At 40.5% G+C, this 20,214-nt stretch overlaps 1 protein-coding gene and 1 pseudogene across 1 annotated transcript in view; one reads left to right on the top strand and one right to left on the bottom strand.

Moving 5' to 3' along the window:
* The window catches only part of TAFA4 (TAFA chemokine like family member 4), an 86,713-nt gene that overhangs the window by 50,177 nt on the left and 16,322 nt on the right, over positions 1–20,214 (bottom strand).
* LOC118715024 lies at positions 11,490–12,177 on the top strand (annotated as a pseudogene).

Raw genomic sequence — 20,214 nt, 5'->3', positions numbered from 1 at the left:
CAAAGTTAGCTTATTTTATATCTACTGCAGCCTGCCATCATATTTTGTACTTCACAGGCTTCAATAAATACATGTGAGTGAGCTCCGTGGGTCTGCTGGCAATGCCCATTAAGTTCTGTGCTAGAGGACTAGAAATGCAGAGACAGATAACCCAGGGGACACCTTTCCCTCCTGTGCTTCTACAGAACTGGTTTGAAGCTGCTGCCTTCTCACAGTCTCTCTTCCAAATGGGAGGAGGAGGGGTTGATTTGATAGGTGAAATGATGAGAGTGCAACATTTTTGTCCATAGTTGTCTTTCTTGGGCAGTGCTGACTTAGTCACAAAGATGTGGGCATCCTGCATTCCAGGGGTATAACAGGGGCAACAATCCATCAAGGTGGGTTGGCAGGTGAGTGGGTGACTGCTCTACCCCGTGTGTGTGTGTGTGTGTGTGTGTGTGTGTGTGTACTAGGGAAGACACCCGGGTGGGGAAGGAGGTATGAGAAGTCCATCTGGGCTGCAGGTCTGAGCCTTGTTCTCTTATGCACTGACTTGCAGGTGATCTGGTGAGGTCCTCATGTCCGGAGCACTGCCCTGCCCAAGTGTCCACTCACTGAACCATTAGCATTTTAGCACTGCCTTTTCGTTTTCACACTATAATAGGGCAAGGCATCGCATTGAGGGGGTTTTAATTATGGGTATAGGAGATTATATTACCTGTGAGTTTTGATTTAGGACAGCATAGCAGTACAGTCAGTATTTATGAGGAAAAGGGGGTTGCGTCTGATGGGTCTGGGCAGGAAAGGAAGAGGTTCAGGAACCATCATGGGGGAGAAGGAGCCTCCGCACAGAGAGCAGAGCCCAGAACCGCCCACACCCACGAGCAAGCCCCTCTATCCTTCCTGCTGCTGCTGCAGCCGCCACCCTGAAATGCAGCGCCCCGATGTCTTCTTCTCAGAGGAAGTTCCAGCTGCTTTCCAGTGCTCACAATCCAGACCAGCCTCCCAGGATCATGTACTGCTTACTTGAGTCCTCGGGTGAGCCACCCCAAATCTACGTTTTTCCCTAACTAGGTCCCAGCCGCATCTTCATACCTTTGACCTCTCTGGTTTCCCTGTGGCAAAGCCCATTCTCATCTCTATTCCAAACCCTTCGTTTTCCCACCCCATAGGCACCAGCCCACGTGATCATTTTCTCCCCTCAGCACCTGGAGGGAGAACCAAGTGCAGCTCTGCAGCCAGAACTGGGACTTCCCACGGCCCGGGTGGGAGCGGTTTACAGTGGGCTCTCCCTGTCCCCAGGCCAATGCCAGTGACAGGGACAGCTGAGGGCTCCGGTCACTTCCATCCCAGGACACGCTGCGGGGCTAGCCTTTATCCGGAGCATTGGCCCTCATCATGACAGAGAACACAAGGACCCCACTAACCTGAGGCTTCTGCTCAGGAGGCGCCCGTGTCAGTTCCACTCGGGCCAAAGCGAGCTGGGTGACCCAGCGTGACGGGCAGCGAGGCAGCGGGGAGGGGCGGCAGGTATGGTCAAATGCCATTCAAACCTGCAATAACTGGATCATCCTGCCTTGTTACGGTCACTTCCCAAAATTGCCCTTACCCACAAGAACACAGGAACAAGCCAGTTATGGGTGTTTTACTCTAACAGGGCAGTTGCGTGGATTTGAACATTTTAAACAACAAATTAAAACCCGGAGCACAGCACTCCGGATCAGTATGACCCAGAATCAGTTTCGTTGTTTGAACTGCCAATTCCGAATTTAGTTCACCATTGCAGTGGAAGCCCAGAGCAGCAAAATAATGTGTACACGAATTTAAAGTTCACTATAACAATATGCAGCTTACAGCTATTTGTCACCAATATCCTTTGGTTGCTCTTTTGTAGTTTTGAAATGTATAGATTTGGAGTAATGAGACATGCAATATTATTGAACTCCCACTTCATGTACAAAAGCAGAAACAATGTAAACAAAACGTGAGGAACGTGACCTCACAGTCGGGGAGCCACGGGCATTACACACTGCTCTGCCACGTGAAGGGCCCGAGCTGGTGTGTGGAACTCCTGGCTTCGTGAGCACGTAGGAGCCAACAGTTTCACTCACTGTTGTGCTCTCCTTTGAACAGCCAGTATGTAAAAATTGAAATATTTTAAGAACTTAAGTATTTTAAGTTCACTAATAATGTCACTCAGACATTGACTGATGGTGGGAAATGTGTCAAAAATCAGTAACTGTTGAACCACTGGCAAAATACCATGCTGTTAACTCAGGTGCGAAGTCAGAGCTATGAAAACTAATATGAGGAAACAGACACAGCATCAAGCCACGAGGAGACTGGCAGGTGTGGATGTATGGGCCGTGGGGACCACCCACTTAATTTCTTCTCCTGGATGTAAGTCCAGGGTGGTGGGCATTAGGAGCCACATGAGGGCTTTAGCCACCCCTGGCCACACTCCCAACCACACTTCATGAAGGAGTTTTTACCCAAATATAATTTTTTATCAAAAGAAAAATGAAAAACTATTGACATGTATAAGTCATGTAAAGACCTAACAGCTCTCTGTCTTCTATTTAAAGACACATATCTGTCAAATCCATCATTACAAAGATATCTGCAAGTGCCTTCTGGTAAATCTGCAGGGGAAGCCACCTACAGACAGCTCTGCCGGTAATTCTGCTCCTATTGAGCTCATGTTAACAAGTAAGCATGTATGGTGCTCACTCTATGTACATGGGAGGTGAGGGCAGCTGTGAAAGCTACCTGTTTTCTGTGGCTGCCTTAGCTGTGTTTCTAAAGTATCCAGTAAAAACAAATATCAACTTTTTAAAAAATATTCACACATTAAGTAAATTGGATGCAAACTGTTATTGACTCAAACTAATTTAACAAGCATTTGCATGCCTACTATGTGCAAGGCAACATGTCAGATTTAAGCCTAATACCAAATACGCCCTTGATATGCTCTCAAGCCACTGTCTACGGACCCTGAATGAAACTTTGCTGTCTATACTGCTCAGTGAGAAAGGTCGACCAATTTACTACACCTTCTTACTCACTTATAGGCAAGAAAATTTCCCTATTGTTATTTATCCAAAATTATCTCCAAAAAGCAACTTCACTGGAGTTCTCATAACACTGCTTATTCCTTTCACTGTGTTTCAATGCTCTACTTATGTGGAATTAATTTCATACTTACCACCTTACCCTAGCCTAAAACTTTATTTGCTACCTTCTCTCTCCTGGTCAGTTATCTTTACAAATAATGTCAAGAACCATGAGGCCCAAATCAGCTCAGTGGACTTACAGGAATGGCTTTGGTCCTGTCCAGAGGATGCCACACAGTGAGTGCCTCGCACCTCAGTGCCCCTGAGGGCTGACAAACCGCGCACCCTGACTCCCAGTATATGTATTAAGGTTTTTTCCAATGTCTTATTTTGCTGTAAATGTGCATTTGCCTGCCAAAACCGGTTTGGCTCAGTGGTAGAGCGTCGGTCTGCGGACTGAAAGGTCCCAGGTTTGATTCCAGTAAAGGGCATGTACATTGGTTGCGGGCACATCCCCGGTAGGGGGTGTGCAAGAGGCAGCTGGTAGATGTTTCTCTCTCATCGACGTTTCTAGCTCTCTAGCTCTCTCCCTTCCTCCTCTCTGTAAAATATCAATAATATATATATATTTTTTAAATGAGTGCACTTATGAAAAGGAACATAAGTGTATCATTATATGCACATTACAGAAATGTCCATCAAGAACAAATAACCAAGTTTAAAAAAAAAAAAAAAAAGTGCCGTCATACTTCCCTGTGATCCTCACAATGCCCCTCCCAGGGAGTCAGACTGGAAGTCTTGGGGCCCCAAAGCGTCCACACTCAGATCTGAGAGGCGGGGGTGAGGGAGGACGTAGTGAGGGGAACTTGGATGCAGAAAGAGTTACATCTTCATTCCACTCACCTGGAGCTGGAACCCGCACTTCCTGGTGAACACAGGCAATGACACATGACAGAACCAGCAGCGCCTGCCATCCGGCGCCAGGAGCCGCGGGGACATTCTCATCTCACATTCGGTGTCTGCGGGTCTGCTGATGCCATTTATGTGCGCTATGACTGCAAAGTGACAGCAGGTTCCAGGCCTGTCATAAGGTATCATTTTAACATAATTTTTAAACTTTTTGATAACCGTTTTGTCAATATAATGGGTTTCCTTTGTTGAAATACTGATTTTCTTTCATAAATTAAAAATGTAATAATGAGAGTGGTCCACAAGCTTGATGCGACACCCACAACAGGCGAGTGGCTGGGAAATGAGGGCCTGCAGCGCGGGAGGAAGCCCCAGCCCAGGGAGGCTTCCTGGCTGCTCCAAGGTGCTCAAAAAATAACCACAAGACCGATCACTTTTCAGCACTTACTGTATTTGTTTCCTATTGCTGCTGGAATAAATCAGCTCTCATCCGTTGGCTGAGAACATTACAGTCACTATCTTACATGTAGATCCCAGGAGTCTACACGGCTCTAACCCGGTTAGAGAGCAGCCACCACAGGGCTATGCCCCTTCTCGGGGTGAAGCCACCTCCACGTCTGAGCCAGCTTCTCCGAGCTGCCCGTGTGGCTTGGCTCCTGCTCCCCTGCCTTCTGCAAAGGCAGCGGTCTCACACTGCCACCCCGGCTCTGTCATGGCATCCCCAGGTCCTGACGCTCCCGCCTTCCCTTTTCCCGCAGGATCCTGGATTGCACTGGGCCCACCCAGATCATCTGAGACAGTCTCTCAGCTCAAGGCCCTTAAACTAATCCCATCAGTGGAGTCCCTTTTTTCAGGTCAAATTCTTAGGAGTCAGAAATTAGGATGTGGACCTGCCTCTTTGGGGAACCATGACTGTGCCCAGCCCAATAACCATATTGCCAACAGGCTATGATTGGCAAAAGAGTACACTGAGTTTGAGAATATAATCTTCAGTGTAACAGAATAGAATTTTGAAGTAACAACTAACACCACAGAAATACAAAGGATTTTAAGAAAATACTATGAACAACTTATAGGTCAATAAGCTGGACAATATGGATAAAATGGACAAATTCCTCGAAAAATATGATCTCTCAAAACTGAGTCAGGAAGAATCAGAAAACATGAAAAGACCAATTAACAACTGAGGAAATTGAAGCAGTAAGCAAAAAGCTCCCAGCAAACAAAAGCCCTGGTATGAATGGCTTCACAGGGGAGTTTTACCAAACATTCAAAGGACTAATACCCATACCTCTCAAACAATTCCAAAAAATTCAAGAGGAGGGAACACTTTCAAGCTCTTGTAAAGAGGCCAGCATTATTCTAATTCCAAATCCAGATAAAGACACTATGAAGAAAGAGAATTACAGGCCAATATCCCTGATGAACATAGATCCTAAAATCTTCAACAAGATATTAGCAAATCAAATCCAGAAATATATTTAAAAGATCATGTACCATGACCAAGTGGGATTTATTCCAGGGATGCAAGGCTGGTATAATATTTGCAAATCAATAAACATGATACATCACAAAAACAAGTTTAAAGACAAATATCACATGATCATATCAACAGATGCAGAAAAAACATTCCACAAAATTCAAAAGCCTTTTTTTTTTTCATAAAATCTCTCAGCAAGCCCTAACTGGTTTGGTTCAGTGGATAGAGCATTGGCCTGCAGATTGAAGGGTCCCAGTTTGATTCCAATAAAGGGTAAGTACCTTGGTTGTGGGCACATCTCCAGTGGGGGATGTGCAGAAAGTAGCTGATCAATGTTTCTCTCTCATTGCTGTTACTAATTCTCTATCCCTCTCCCTTCCTCTCTGTAAAAAATCAATAAAATCCTATCTAATAAAATATACAAATTGACTGTACCTCCACTACACCCACAAGCCACTCCCACAAGCCAATCAGGAATGAGTATGCAAATTAACCTAACCAAGATGGCTGAGGCCACAAAGAGAGCAGGTCGCCTGGGTTTCCCCAGCAATGGAGGAAGCCAAGCTTCCCACACACCCTGGCCAGCCCTGGACTCCACTCAAGGCTACAAAGTTTCAATTATAGAAGATAAATAAATCCCAGATAACAGGGTCTCTGCTTGGGTCACCAGGGATGGAGGGTGGGTGGCTGGCCTGCAAACCACCACAGGCCCCTTGCCCAGGCCACTCCATGCCCCAAGGGGACCCCCACCTTGATTCGGGACACCCTTCAGGGCAAACCAGCCGGCCTCTACCTGTGCACCAGGCCTCTGTCCTATCTAATAAAAGAGTGATATGCAAATTGACCATCACTCCAACACACAAGATGGCTGCCCCCATGTGGACACAAGATGGCTGCCACAAAATGGTCAGCAAGGAAGAGCAGCTGGGAGGCACCAGGCCTGCAAAGGAGGGCAGCTGGGGATGATCAAGCCTGAGGGGAGGGCAGTTAGGAGTGACCATACTGGCAGAGGAGGGAAGTTGGGGGCGACTGGGCCTGCAGGGAAGGGCAGTTGGGGAGGACCCAAGCCTGCAGGGGAGGGCAATTAGGGCTGATCAGGCCTGCAGGGGAGGACAGTTAAGGGTGATCAGGTATTCAGGTGAGGGCAGTTAGGGGCAACCAGGCTGGCAGGGAAGCAGTTATGCATCAATCAGGCTGGCAGGGGAGTGATTAGGGGGTGATCAGGCTGGCAGGCAGAAGCAGTTAGGGGCAATCAGGAAGGCAGGCAGGCAAGCAGTTGGAGCCAGCAGTCCTGGATTGTGAGAGGGATCCCAGATTGGCAAGGGTGCAGGCTGGGCTGAGGGACACACACCCCCCATGCATGAATTTTATGCACCGGGCCTCCAGTATATATATAAAAAATCTCTCAGCAAAGTAGGAATAGAGGGATCATACCTCAAATAATAAAAGCCATATATGACAAACCTGCAGCCAACATTTTAGTCAATGAGCAAAAACTAAAATCCTTTCCCCTAAGAATAGAGCAAGACAGAGATGTCTGCTTTCACCACTCTTAATCAAGTCCTAGCCACAGCAATCAGACAAGAAGAAAAAATAAAAGGCATCTACATTAAAAAGGAGGAAGTAAAACTCTCATTATTCACAGATGACAGGATATTGTTCATAGAAAATCCTAACAACTCTACCCAAAAACTACTAGATTTAACAAATGAATTTGGCAACGCAGCAGAATACAAAATGAATACCCCCTAATCTATGGCATTTTTATACATCAATAATGAATTCTCAGAAAGAGAAACTAAACGATCACATTTATCACTGCAAAAAAAAAAAAATTAAGATACTTAGGAATAAATTTAACAAAGGAGATTTAAAAAAAAAAAACAAAACAAAAAAAAAACAAAAAAAAACTTGTATTCCAAAAACTACAGGATGTTGAAAAAAGCGATAGAGGAATATAGAAACCAGTGGAAGAATATACTGTGTTTGTGATTGGTAGAATTAACATTATTAAAATGTCCATACTACCCAAAGCAATCTGTAGATTCAATGCCATCCCTATTAAAATACCAACAGCATATTTCACAGATCTAAAACAAATACTCCAAAAATTTATATGGAACCAAAAAATACCTCAAACAGTCACAGACATCTTGAAAAAGAACAAGACTGGAGGGATCCCAATACCAGATTTCAAGTTATTCTACAAAGTCACCATAATCAAAACAGCCTGGTACTGGCAAAAGAATAGGCATACAGATCAATGGAACAGAACAGAGACCCCTGAAATTGACCCAAGACATTATGCTCAATTAATATTTGACAAAAGAGGCAAGAATATACAATGGAGTCAAGTTTACTAATATTTTCTTAAGGATTTTAGCATCTATCTTTATCAGGGATATTGGCCTATAATTTTCTTTATTTGTAGTATCTATCTGGTTTTGTACTTAATGATAAGGCTGGCCTCAAAAAATGATCTTTATGTCTTCCCTCCTCTTGAAGTTTTTGGAATAGTTTGAGAAGGATACATATTAGTTCTTCATTGAATGTTTGGTAAAATTCACCTAGGAAGCCATCCAATCCAGGACTTTTGCTTGCTGGGAGTTATTTTATTTCTACTTTGATTCCATTAGTTGTAATTGGTCTATTCAGATTCTCTTATTCAGTTTTGGAAGAGTATATGTTCCTAGAAATGTCCATTTCTCCAGGTTGTCCAATTTGTAGGCACATAGTTGTTCATAATGTTTTCTTATAGTCATTTATATTTCTCTGGTGTCAATTGCTACTTCTCGCCTTACATTTCGCATTTTACTTATTTGGATTCTCTCTTTTTTTCTTGGTGAGTCTGGTTAAAGTTTTGTCAATCTTGTTTATCTTTTCAAAGCAGCTCCTGGTTTTCATTGATCATTGTATTTTATTTATTTTTTTTAGTTCCCATATAATTTATTTCCACTCTAATCTTTATTATTTTCTTCCTTCTACTTACATTGGACTTCGTTGTTATTTTTCTAGTTCCTTTATGTGTAAAGGTAGATTTGAGAATTTCATTTGAGATTTTTATTGCTTCTTAAGGTAGGCCTATAATGCTATGAACTTCCCTCTCAGGAAGAAAGTTGAGTTGTGTGTTCATTTTTGTTTGTTTCCAAGTGACCTTTAATTTCTTCCTTTACCACATTGTTGAATGTATTCATTCATTGTTTAATAATGTTATTTAGCCTCCATGTATTTAAGTGTTTTTGAAGTTTTTTATTGTAATTGATTTCTAGTTTCATACCATTATGGTCAGGAAAAATGTTTGAAAATTCAATCTTTTTTTAATTTATCAAGGCTTTTTCTGTGTCCTAGCATGAGGTCTATTTTAGAGAATATCCCACATAAATTTTAAAGGAATGTACATTCTGCTGCTTTGGGATGAAATGTTCTATAAATATCAATTAAATCTTTTTGGTCCAATGTGTCATTTAAGGTAACTGTTAGCTTTTTAACTATTTTGTCTGGAAGATCTATCCATTGATCTCAATGAGGTGTTAAAATCTCCTACTGTGACTGTATTTCTGTCAATCTCTGCCTTAAATCCACCAAAATTTTTTAATATATTTAGGCCCTCCTATATTGGGTACATATATATTTACAAGTGTTATATCTTCTTTTAGGATTAATCTCTGTAGTATTACTGTAGGAAACAGGCCTCTGGGATCCATCTCCAGCATAATTGATTTTTTATGGAAAATGTTACTAAATTTCCCCAGAACAAACAGAATGTAGGGAGGAGGAAAGAGGATATAAGAACAACCAACTGTGGACATGAGCCAGCATCATGATGGAAATTCCCATCATCCCCACCTCAACTAAATAGGGGGAGGTGGAGACGACTAGAAAAGGCCTCAACCCATTTTTTTTTTTTAATGGTCCAATGGGAGACAATAAGGTGATGTATAAGGAAACAGGTGGCCCCTCAGCCAATGAGGAACCAGAGAAGGGACTGAATAAATAGGCTTTGATCACTACTCCGTGTGAGCCTGTACAACCAGAAGGACACCCACTCTCAAGAACATATTAAAAGTCTCGTTTTCACCATACTTCTATCTCTGAGTTTGTTATTAAAATTCAGACAGGTGAGCATTTCTCACAATTATGTAATGTTCTTCTTTGTCTGCTATAATAACCTGTGTTTTACAATTTATTTTGTCTGTTATAAGTATTGTTATCCCAGCTTTTTTGTTGTTGTTGTTTCCACATGCATGGGAATATTTTTTTCCATCCCTTCACTTTCTATCTGTATGAATTATCTGCTCTGAGATGAGTTTCCTGTACACAGCATATATATGGATCATGATTTCTTGACTTATTTAGAACATTTAATATGCTCAGATTTAAAGTTATTTTTTTCTTTATTGATTATTACATATGTGTCCTTATCACCCCATTGCCCCCCCATTAAAGTTATTATTGATAGATACCATTTCATTCTTTTTATTGTTTAAAGTATTACATATGTCTCCTTTTTCCTCCATTGACCCCTCCCTGGCCACTCCCACCCCCGGCCCTCATTTTATTCTTTATACTTATGTTCCTCTCTCTATATATATTTTTTTTCTTTTCTTCTTAAAAAAAGGCCCTTTCACATTTCTTTCAATAGGTTTAAGGTAGTAGACTCCTTTAGCTTTCTCTGGGAAGCTCTTTATTTCATCTTTAGTGAAAATTACAATAAGAAAACCTCAAAAACACTTAAACACATGGAGGCTAAATAATATATTATTAAACAATGAATGAATACATTCAACAATGTGGTAAAGGAAGAAATCAAAGGTTACCTGAAAACAAACAAAAATGAACACACAACCCAACTTTCTTCCTGAGAGGGAAGTTCATAGCATTACAGGCCTACCTTAATGCTGGGTAATCTTTGTTGTTGGTCCTTGCTCTTCATCACTTTGAATATTTCATGCCAATCCCTTCTGGCCTGAAATGTTTCGGTTGAGAAATCTACTGACAGTTAATGGGAGCTCTCTTGTAGGTAACTGTCTTTCTCTTGCAGCTTTAAGATTCCCTCTTTGCCATTTTAATTATAATGTGTCTTGGTGTGGGCCTCTTTGGGTTCATCTTGATAAGGACTCTGCTTCTTGAACTTGTGTGAATATTTCTTTCATCGGGTTGGGGAAGTTTTCAGCCAATATTTCTTCAAACATGTTATGGATACTTGCTCACTTTCTTCTCCTCCTGGTATTCCTCTAATGAGGAATTGTTATACTTGATGTCTCAGAGGTCCTTTAGACTTTCCTACTTATCATAAAATAAATTCTCTTTTCTTTTTATTGCTCTGCTTAAGTATTTACTGTTATCTTGTCCTCTAAATTAATGATTTGATACTCTGCTTCATCTAAGATGCTGATGATTCCTTCTAGTATTTTCTTCATTTCAGATATTACATTCTTCATTCTGATTGGTCCTTTTTATGGTTTATTTATATATAAGAAATGCAATATATTAACTATATTACACACACACACACACACACACACACTAATTAAATGTCATGAATTTTACTTGAGTTAAAACTCAGACACAAAAAACTATTTAAACAACACTGAGTTTTAGCGCTAAATATCTTTGGAAACCAACAACATTTTTTTAGAAATGAGAGAGTGGGTAAAGCTGAAAAAAATACAATATATTAACCTCTGATTATAGTCAAAAGAGGATATAATGACTAGAGTAGGCCTATTTATCTCCATCATATTCCATCATCCAGCAATTTAAATCTGATTTCTGGTTTGCCACCTGTTTATCAAACACTAAACACCACAATATACCATTTCTTCCCTCTGCAAATGGTCAGATCTCACTCACTTTATCAGTCATAATGCATGAGCTCCAGATCCTTAAGTGGAGTATGAAGATCACCATGCAAAATGCTTCCTGGGAATACCTGTCATCCTTTATACAAGTTCCATCCCCTCAAGACCTACTGCTTGGAATGATACCAAGCACAGGATAATGCCCATGAGCTTTTAAATCTCCATGTTGTAGTTATGTGAAAATAGAATAATACTATCAACCTATCTCTGATCACATGGACTACATTCAAGATGGCTCTAAAAGTCAAGAATCCTAAGTGGACAACTTGGAAGTTTGATTTGGACCTTACTCATTCAGTAGAAGATGGCATTTTTAATTATGGAAATTTTGAACTCTTTATATGGGAGAAGGTTAAAATCAATGGAAAAACTGGAAATCTTTGGAATGCTGTTTACATTGAATACTTCAAGAATAAAATCAGCCCTAGCCAGTTTGGCACAGTGGATAGAGCATCAGCCTGTGGACTGAAGGGTCCAAGTTTCAAATCTGGTCAATGACACATGCCTGGGTTGCAGGCTCAATCCACAGTAGGGGGCATGCAGGAGGCATCCAATCAATGATTCTCTCTCATTATTAATGTTTCTAACTCTCTTTTCCTCTCCCTTCCTCTATGAAATCAATAAAAATATTTTTAAAAGAATAAAATCACAGTTGTTTCTGAGAAACAATTCTCTGAAAGATATTTTAAATATCTTACCAAGAAATACCTTAAGAACAGTTTTCATAATTGCCTTCATGTGGCTGCATCTGACAAGAAGACTTAGGAACTTCATTACTTCCAGATTTGTCAGGATGAAGATGGATCTGAGTCTGGGGACTAGATGAAGCCACTCTTTATAGGCTTTGGTTACGAATAAAACAAATGAAGTGTACAAGAGAAAGAATAATCTAGAAATAGACTTTCAGTTTATCAGTGAATTAAAAAACATAGCAATCTGTAAACAAAAAATACTATCAACCTAGTGTACCTGCCATTTAAGGACCACCTGTGTGAAGCAACAACATTACTTTTTGCCTTTCTCAGCCAATGGGAAAAGGAAGAGAAATAAATTTATTTACCAATTAAACTTTCTTTTTAAACCAACTTGTTTATAAAAATATTTGATGGGTTACCCTGAAAAAGGCACTATTCTAATTGGTGTGTGTATGTTTGTGTGTTAGTAGTTAATAGATACACATTCTACTGATGCAAATGGAATTCATGAAATAATCTTATAAGGTAAATACAACTGCTAGTTAACTGATAAGACAAGTGTTCAGAGAGGTTAAGTAACCTGCTTTGGGTCACACAACTAATCTGAAAGAAACCAGAACTTGTTTCCAGGAAATTTTTATTCCAGAGCCAAAAACTGAACCGTTATGTTATAAAATGACAAGGATGCACAAAATCTGAAATAAAATCTTCTAGTTCTTTTTAATCTTTATTCCAGAACATGTGAGTCAAGTCTCTCAAACTTAACTTCATATACTGCAAGGTCAAGGGTGTCAACATAAAGAAGGAAAGCAGGTGACATAGAGAACGAAAAGTGCAGCCAACACTCAGCTGCAGCAAACTGTGACAAAGTGGTGGGGTGGGCAGTATTACCCCAAATCTGACTTTTTATGTAAAATCCTGTTATTTTTTCAAACAATGCAATTATTTCTAAAAAAAAAAAAAAAAAAAAACACTTTTTAAACATAGTCTAGGCCAAACAAAACACATCTGTGGTTCTAAATTATCTGTGGTCCACTACTTTGAGACCTTTGCCTTAAACCATACCTTAATCAAATTTTCCCTGGGGAAAAATATATCAAATCACTGGCAATAAGTAATTGGTAATATCCACATTTCATTGCAAGTATCTGCTTGATATTTGTTTGATTCTGATTCTGAAAAAACTTGATTCCCTCATGCCCTCTGAGACATTGAACTAAACCTTTTCCCAATTCATGTCTTCTTCCTGCAAAGTTTCCATTGGTCAGGAAGAAAATGACCTTGCTGATTCTATTTACTATTTAATGGAACTCAGTCTCAAAATCCCTGTCATAATCCATAATGAAACAGAGAGAGAAAACTTAATCAGCTGTAAATGTACTGTGTTAGCATTCACTGCAAAATGCTAATAATATTTCGAGAATGCCATTTCTCTTCCTGACCTCTTGACCAAGTTGTTTAATGGCCTGAGACTTGGGAAATAATGAAAATAATTTCAGCTGAGACTTCCCAACCACACACCAACCCTGAACTGCTTGGCTTCGCAGCAGTGGCAAGAGCACCAGCATGGTGGCCACCATGGTTTAGTGGGAGCACTCACCAACCAGGTGAACACTAACTCACAAAAGGAGAATCGAATATTTCAATTGTAAGTAAAAATACCCCATTTTAGGCCTCATGGCATCAGGTTTTCTTAGAAAGTGACAAAATTACAATTGTATGCCTAACAGTATGCAGAACGCTTGAATCCCTGGTGGGTAAAGCACTTTCTGAAAGAAACTCAAGTCACAGCTCTTACTTAGCAGTGGGTCCCTCTCCTGACGCTGATCACATACTCTATTCAAACAAAGCACAGAAACCATTTTCCAAAATCTTTTCCTTCAGATTCCTTCTTTTCAAAGGAGGCATTTCACACAGCTCTGGGACTGTAAAGAAGAAAGGCGGTGGCCAGAGCTGTTAGTTTTGTAATGTTACATACGCACCCTTCCCCCCACGACCCACCACCCATCCCCACATCCAGGGAAATCCCTGGCCAGGCCCATGCAGGGACACTGTCACGGCATCACCAACATATTTCTTCTGCTGTTTGTTTTGTTTCAGTTCTGGGAGAAAGGACGGCTGAGCAACCTGCGTGTCCAGTCCTCAGAATGGACTCCTTTGTGGTGAGTGTTCACTGTGGAATCTTTCACAGTAACTGGCATCTTGGTGGTTTGTCCTTCACTATCAGGACTTAATGGAAAAATCTTTCCCACTGCTATCCTGAAAATCCAAGATGAAAGACCCTAGGAAATTTTATTGTAGGAGAAAAAAAATACTCTAACATTTCAGTAATTCAGTGTGCATATGCGTTTTTAATCATACAGTGCTGGGTCCTTTCGATACAAAAAGAAGACACTTGTGCCTTCCTTTAGAAACTCTTCCCTTGGAAGGAAAACAGATACAAATCATTTTCATACCCAATGAGAGAGTTTACAAATGGCATGCACACCCATTGGGGAGAGACTGATACACAGGCTCCATGCAGGACCCAAACAGGAAAGAGGACCTGTGCCAGGACCCACCCTGGAGGTCTCTGCCCACCTGCCTTGGGCCCACCTCTATGCCCTCAGCCAAGATATCACACCTGGAAGTTTCCAAATATTCATTTACTCTTTTCTTCCCAAGGTGGTAGGATTCACTAGAAAATCATGGCATCTGTGACTGTCATCCGATTCCTACATGCTGGAAGGACAAATTGAGAAGAAAATGTGAGGAATGGAGATTGTTTACTGGGCACCTCTTTGGGAGATGCTGCAACAAAAATGTTACTCATGTCCTCCCAACTGGTCACACATAAGCTCCATGTCCCAATTCTGCAATATCATATTACTGATTTCACATCTGCCTGTTACTGACCTACTTTTCCTCTGATCCCTGTCCCAGCTGGCCATGGGTAACCTTATCTTTGTTGACACCTGAGGTCAAGGAATACCAGCATCCAGTCACTTCCATGTGGTGAAATAGTCTCTGACCATGCCACGAGATGCCTGCCTTAGGAAGTTAGGGTACTTGTTAAGGGCAGGTTGGCTAAGACATAATTGCAAACACTCACAGGAAATGTTCATCTTTTTATGTAACAGTGAAACCTACAAACTTCTTCTCAAAAAAATACTGTAAATGCATAAAATAAAACTCAAAAACATTGTAGAGGAAATCAATTATATTAAAACAGTCTAAACCCAAACAATTTGTAAATGACACTTATGGAGTGTGCATGTGTGTATGTAGACATAGAGCTCTTACTGAAAACGGGCCATAGCAGCTTATGAACCATGGCAATCCTTACAGGAGTGTTTCTTTTTGCGCTAATCAACATGCTTATTAACATGTTCCTGAGGGTTCCCAACCTAGCACATATTACAGGATATTCATGGAGAAGGATTCTAGCTCTACTCTTCAAGGAGGGCCAAGCTACAAATATATTCTAATAGTGACATCATCACTCTACCATCATGTCCCCTCCAAGCCATCAGCAGAGCAGACAATGCAGAGTGAGGGACACTATAGGAGCCATGGGGAAAAGGCCAGTCAATTAGTCATCTTGGGCTAGAACCATCTGAACAAACTGACATTTGAGCAATGCTGAAAACCACTAGCCACAGAACTCAAAGCTTGACCGAACCTTAGCAGAAGCTCATCTAGCTGGAGGTTCCCCACTCACATGAGTAAGAAGACATTTTCCTGGAAAGAATAAAGTTAACAGAGGACAAAATGGTGGTGGAATAGGCAGATGTGTCCTGAGACTTTGTCCCACAGCAGATAGAATGAGCAGCTGAAAAAATAACATCCACCTCAAATTGGTGAAGGAGACTCAGCTGGTGAGACAATTTGCAGCTGGGATGGGCAGAGGACCCATGGAGAAAGCCCAGGGCACTGCCACCATGAGAGCAGCCTACCCCAGGCCGAAAAGCAGTAGCCACCCAAGCAACCCACCCCAGGCCAAGGAGCAGCAGCCTCACATGACCTGGCCCTGTCCAAGGAGCAGCAGCTGCATGCAGCCCACACCCTGCACCCATCTGAGGAGCAGCAGCTGTGTGAGCAGTCTACCTGCATCTGAGGAGCAGCAGCTGCCCGAGCTTCCTGCCCCAGCCCAAGGAGAAGCAGTCGCACATAGTCAACATCCATCCGATGAGCAACAGCCAGATGAGCAGCCCACACTCATCCAAGGAGCAGCAGCCACATGTGCAGCTTACTCACATCTAAGGAGCAGCAACTACACAAGCAGTCAGTCCCCTGTCTAAAGAGCAGCAGCTGCGTGAGTAGCCAGCCCATCCTTGTATGATGAGCAGCAGCCCTGTGACCAACATGCCCCTGCCCAAGGAGCAGCAGCCTCATGAGTAGCCTGCCCTATCCTAGGAGCAGCAGCCACACGCAGCATGCCCCCATCCAAGAAATAGTAGCCTCATGAGCAGCCTACCGCATCCAAGGAGCAGGAACTGTGCAAGCATCCTCCCCCTCAGCAGCCAGAGGAACCACCACTACTGCAAACAGGACCTACAAGAGGAGCTGCTGCCAACTGAAGAGTAGCATCTGCCACGACTGCCCCAGGAGCAACCGCAGCCCAAGGAGCTACTGCCACCCAAGGAACATGACTGGACATCTAGATCCATCAGTGAGAACAAAATGAGTAGACAAAGAAACCCCAAAAGGAAAGAAAAGGAGGAATCATCAGAAAAGCATCTAAATGAAGCAGGGGCATGCAATATGTTAGAAAAATAATTCAGAATAAGGGCCATACAGTTTATAAACTGGATGGATGAAAAAAATCAACAACTTACATAAGAATCAAGAAGAAATGAAGAATGATACAACTGCAAATAAATAAATAAATAAATAAATAAATATAAAATAAAAAACACCATGGAAAGTTTCAACTGCAGACTAGGAGAAGTGGAGGACCAAATTAGCAAATTAGAAGACAGGGGACCAAAACCACACCCAAACTGAACTGCAATTGGAGAAAAAAGTTAAAAGCCAGGAGGAGAGCCTAAGGGAGCTATGGGACACAAAACAAAGCAACATATGAATAATAGGGGTGCTAGAACAACAGTAAGAGAAAGAAGGGTTAGAAAACCTATATGAAGAAATAATGTCAGAAAACCTGCCTGATGTGGGGAAGAAAAATGTCCCACAAGCACAGAGTCCCAAACAAGATGAACCCAAAAAGACCAACACCAAGACACATCATAATTACTATGGCCAATGTTCAGGGCAAGGAGAGAATCTTAAAAGCTGCAAGAGACAGAAAGTTACAAGGGATCTCCCATTAGATTATCAAATGAGTTCTCAATAGAAACACATCAGACCAGAAAAGGATGGAAGGAAATTTACAAAGTGATGTAAAGCAAGGGACTGAATCCAAGAATACTCTATCCAGCAAGGCTAACATTCAAAATTGAAGGGGAAATAAGAAGCTTCATAGACAAAAAAAAAAAAAAAAAGCCAAGGAAGTTTATCACTTCCAAGCAAGCAATGCAAGAAATGTTAAAGGGAATGCAATAAAAAGAAGAAATAAAAACGTAAGAAGAAACACATGCACAAAAAATAAAAATGGCTACAAGTACCTATCAATAATAATCATAAATGTAAATAAACTAAATGCTCTAATCAAAAGTGGCTAAATGAATAAAAAAAAAAAAAAAAAAAACATGATCCATATATATGCTATCTACAAGAGACCCACCTCAGAACAAGAGACTCACACAGACTGAAAGTGAAGGGATGGAAAAATATCCTTTAGGAAATGAAAAAAAAATCTGGGGTAGCAATACTTATATCTGACAAAATAGACCTCAAAGTGAAGGCCATAACAAGAGATAAATCCACTTCATAATACTAAAGGGATCAATACAACAAGAGGATATAACCCTGATAAACATATTATATATGCACCCAATGCAGGAGCACCCAAATACAAAAAAACAACAAAACAAAAAAACACTTCCTGGAAGATATCAAGAGATCAACAACAATACAATCATAGTATGGGGATTTTAATACACCACTGACATCATTGAATAAATCCTCCAGACAAAAAATCAGCAAAGAAATAGCAAGTCTGAATGACTCACTAGATCAGATGGACTTACCAGTAATTGACATATTCAGAACATTTCATCCCAAAACTACAGAATATATATTCTTCTGAAATGCACATGGGGCATTTTCAAAGATAGACCACATATTAGGACACAGGCAAAAATCTCTTCAAATTCAAGAAAATAGAAATCATACAAAGCATATTTTCAGATCACAATGGCATAAAATTAGAAATCAACTACAATAAAAACAAAGAAAAAAATCATTCACTTGGAGGATACATAACATGCTATTAAACAATGATTGGGTTACCAAAGAGATCAAAGAAGAAATATAAAAATCATCCTGGAAACAAATGACAATGAAAACACAACAATACAAAATCTATGGGACACAATGGAAGCAGTCCTGAGAGGGAAGTTTATAGCTTTACAGGCCTAACTCAAAAAAAAAAAAATGGTAGTAAGTCATCTAACTCTATAACTTAAAGAATTATAAAGAGAGCAACAAGAAAAGCCCAGAGTGATCAAATAAATGACACACACACACACACACACACACACACACACACACACACATCAATGAAACCAAGAGCTGGTTCTTTGAAAGGATAAACAAGATTGATGAACCTCTAACCAGGTTCACCAAGAAGCAAAAAGAGAGGACTCAAGTAACCAAAATCAGAAATGAAAGAGGCAAAATAACAACAGACCCCACAGAAATACAAAGGATTGTTTAAAAAATACTATGAACAACTCTATTTTAACAAACTAGACAACCTGGAGGAAATGGGCATATTCCTAGAAAAATACAGCCTTCCAAAATTCAATCAGGAAGAATCTAAAAGTCTTTTTTTTTTTAATATATTTTATTGATTTTTTACAGAGAGGAGGAGAGAGGGATAAAGAGCTAGAAACGTCGATGAGAGACAAACATCGACCAGCTGCCTCTTGCACACCCCCTACTGGGGATGTGCCCGCAACTAATGTACATGCCCTTGACCGGAATTGAACCTGGGACCTTTCAGTCTGCAGACCGACGCTCTACCACTGAGCCAAACCGGTTTCGGCCTAAAAGTCTTAATAGGCCAATAACTATGGAAGAAATTGAAGCAGTCATCAATAAACTTCCAGCAAACAAAAGCCTAGGGCCAGATGGCTTCACGGGGGAGTTTCACCAAATATTCAAGGAAGTCCTAAAACCTATCTTCCTGACTCTTCCAAAAAATTCAAGAGGAAGACATACTTTCAAGCCCATTCTATGAAGCCAGCATTATTCTATACCAAAACAAGATAAAGACAACACAATGAAAGAGAATTAGAGGCCAATATCCCTCATTAACATAGATGCAACAAAAAAAAAATCTAGCAAATAAGATCCAACAGTACATCAGAAAGATCACACACCATGACCAAGTAGGATTTATCCTGGGGATTCAAGGATGGTACAATATCCACACACCAATAAACATGAATAAACATGAATAAACATGATACATCATATAAACAACTTGAGAGATAAAAATCACAGTCATATCAATTGATATAGAAAAAGCATTTGACAAAAATCCAGCATCCTTTTTTGATAAAAACTCTCAGCAATGTGTGAATAAAAGGATCATACCTCAACATAATAAAAGCCATATACAACAAACCCACAGCCAACATCATACTCAATGGGCAAAAACTAAAAGCATTACCCCAAAGAACAGAAATAAGACAGGGATGTCCACTTTCACCATTCTTATTGAACATAGTACTGGAAATCTTAGCCACAGCAATCAGACAAGAGAAAAAAAAACATAAAAGGCATTCAAATTGGAAAGGAGGAAGTGAACTTTTCATTATTTGCAGATGACATTATATTGTACAGAGAAAACCCCAAGGACTCTACCAAAACACTACTAGAGATAATGAATTTGGCAATGTATCTGGATACAAAATTATACCCAGAAATTGATGGTATTTTTATACACCAATGATGATAATGATCTCTCAGAAAAAGAAACTAAAAACAATCTAATTTACCATTGCAATGAAAAAATTAAGATACTTAGAAATAAATTTAACCAAAGAGGTAAAATATCCATACCCAGAAAACTACAGGACGTTGAAAACAAGATATAAACAAGTGGAAGAATATACCATGTTCATGGATTG

Source organism: Pipistrellus kuhlii, unplaced genomic scaffold (assembly GCF_014108245.1).
Source record: "Pipistrellus kuhlii isolate mPipKuh1 unplaced genomic scaffold, mPipKuh1.p scaffold_m20_p_11, whole genome shotgun sequence".
Taxonomy (NCBI): Eukaryota; Metazoa; Chordata; class Mammalia; order Chiroptera; family Vespertilionidae; genus Pipistrellus; species Pipistrellus kuhlii.
The sequence above is the reverse complement of the archived record's forward strand: the minus strand, read 5'-3'. Positions and strand labels throughout refer to the sequence as shown.